Below are 2,839 nucleotides of genomic sequence, written 5' to 3'. Positions count from 1 at the left end.
GCAAAGGGGGCAAGCACAAGCCAAGGCATCGGGCAAAGGTTACCATTCCGGTGCAACGAGACCAAGACCAGCAAAGTGGCAGGACGGAGGTCACCGTGGAGCCCAAGACGGTGTCATCACCAGTACTTTTGGCAGCCGAAGACCACCTTTGGTCAGGATAACTTGTACTAGATGTTCCCCTTCAAAATGGCCAATTGTTGGCGCCTGCTACCTCTTGAGCTTGCGTTGGATTTCCCCGAAGAGGAAGGGATGATGCAGCAGAGTAGCGTAAGTATTTCCCTCAGTTTTTGAGAACCGAGGTATCAATCCAGTAGGAGGCCACGCTCAAGTCCCTCGTACCTGCACAAAACGATAGCTACTCGCAACCAACGCGATTAGGGGTTGTCAATCCCTTCACGGTCACTTACGAGAGTGAGATCTGATAGATATAATATTTTTGGTATTTTTGGTATAGAGATGCAAAGTGAAAAGTAAAAGGCAAAGTAAAAAAGCAAAGCAAGATTAAAGTGATGGAGATTGATATGATGAGAATAGACCCGGGGGCCATAGGTTTCACTAGTGGCTTCTCTCAAGAGCATAAGTATTCTACAGTGGGTGAACAAATTACTATTGAGCAATTGACAGAATTGAGCATAGTTATCCGAATATCTAGGCATGATCATGTATATAGGCATCACGTCCGTGACAAGTAGACCGAAACAATTCTGCATCTACTACTATTACTCCACTCATCGACCGCTATCCAGCATGCATCTAGAGTATTAAGTTAAAAACAGAGTAACGCTTTAAGCAAGATGACATGATGTAGAGAGATAAATTCATGCAATATGAAATAAACCCCATCTTGTTATCCTTGATGGCAACGATGCAATACGTGCCTTGCTACCCCTTCTGTCACTCGGAAAGGACACCGCAAGATCGAACCCAAAGCTAAGCACCTCTCCCATGGCAAGAACTACCAATCTAGTTGGCCAAACCAAATGAATAATTCGAAGAGACTTGCAAAGATAACCAATCATACATAAAAGAATTCAGAGAAGATTCAAATATTATTCATAGATAGACTTGATCATAAACCCACAATTCATTGGTCTCAACAAACACACCGCAAAAAGAAGATTACATCGAATAGATCCCCACAAGAGAGGGGGAGAACTTTGTATTGAGATCCAAAAAGAGAGAAGAAGCCATCTAGCTACTAACTACTCACACTTCATCGGAGAGGCTATGATGATGTAGAAGCCCTCTGTGATGACGGCCCTCTCCGGCGGAGCTTCGGAACAGGCCCAAAGATGAGATCTCATGGATACAGAAAGTTGTGGCGGTGGAATTAGGTTTTTGGGTCCTGTTCTGTTCGTTTGGGGGTACGTAGGTATATATAGGAGGAAGAAGTACGTCGCTGGAGTACCGAGGGGCCCACGAGGCAGGGGGGTGCGCCCTAGGAGGGGGCACACCCCCCACCCTCGTGACCGCCTCTCTGATGCCTTGGCATAGGGTCCAAGTCTCCTGGATCACGTTCGGTGAGAAAATCACGTTCCCGAAGGTTTCATTCCGTTTGGACTCCGTTTGATATTCCGTTTCTTCGAAACACTGAAATAGGCAAAAACAGCAATTCTGGGTTGGGCCTCCGGTTAATAGGTTAGTCCCAAAAATAATATAAAAGTGAAAAATAAAGCCCAATATAGTCCAAAAACAGTAGATAATACAGCATGGAGCAATCAAAAATTATAGATACGTTGGAGACGTATCAGGCATCCCCAAGCTTAATTCCTGCTCGTCCTCGAGTAGGTAAATAATAAAAAGAGAATTTTTGATGCGTAGTGCTACTTGGCATAATTTCAATGCAAATCTTCTTAATTGTGATATGAATATTCAGATTCGAAATATTCAAGACAAAAGTTTATATTGACATAAAAATAATAATACTTCAAGCATACTAACAAAGCAATTATGTCTTCTCAAAATAACATGGCCACAAAAAGTTATCCCTACAAAATCATATAGTCTGGCTATGCTCTATCTTCACCACACAAAGTATTTAAATCATGCACAACCCTGATGACAAACCAAGCAATTGTTTCATACTCTAACTTTTTCAAAACTTTTTCAATCTTCACGCAATACATGAGCATGAGCCATGGTTATAGCACTATAGGTGGAATAGAATGGTGGTTGTGGAGAAGACAAAAAGGAGAAGATAGTCTCACATCAACTAGGCGTATCAATAGGCTATGGAGATGCCCATCAATAGATATCAATGTGAGTGAGTAGGGATTGCCATGCAACGGATGCACTAGAGCTATAAGTATATGAAAGCTCATCAAAAGAAACTAAGTGGGTGTGCATCTAACTTGCTTGCTCACAAAGACCTAGGGCATTTTGAGGAAGCCCATCATTGGAATATACAAGACAAGTTCTATAATGTAAAATTCCCACTAGTATATGAAAGTGACATAGCGAGAGACTCTCTATCATGAAGATCATGGTGCTACTTTGAAGCACAAGTGTGGTAAAAGGATAGTAACATTGTCCCTTCTCTCTTTTTCTCTCATTTTTTTATTTGGGCCTTTTCTCTTTTTTTATGGCCTCTTTTCTTTCTCTTTTTATTTGGGCTTCTTTGGCCTCTTTTATTTATTTTTCGTCCGGAGTCTCATCCCGACTTGTGGGGGAATCATAGTCTCCATCATCCTTTCCTCACTGGGACAATGCTCTAATAATGATGATCATCACACTTTTATTTTTCTTACAACTCAACAATTACAACTCGATACTTAGAACAAAATATGACTCTATATGAATGCCTCCGGCGGTGTACCGGGATATGCAATATGATAATGAT

This window comes from Triticum dicoccoides, chromosome 7A (assembly GCF_002162155.2).
Source record: "Triticum dicoccoides isolate Atlit2015 ecotype Zavitan chromosome 7A, WEW_v2.0, whole genome shotgun sequence".
NCBI classification, from domain to species: Eukaryota; Viridiplantae; Streptophyta; class Magnoliopsida; order Poales; family Poaceae; genus Triticum; species Triticum dicoccoides.
This window is presented reverse-complemented; position numbering follows the sequence as displayed.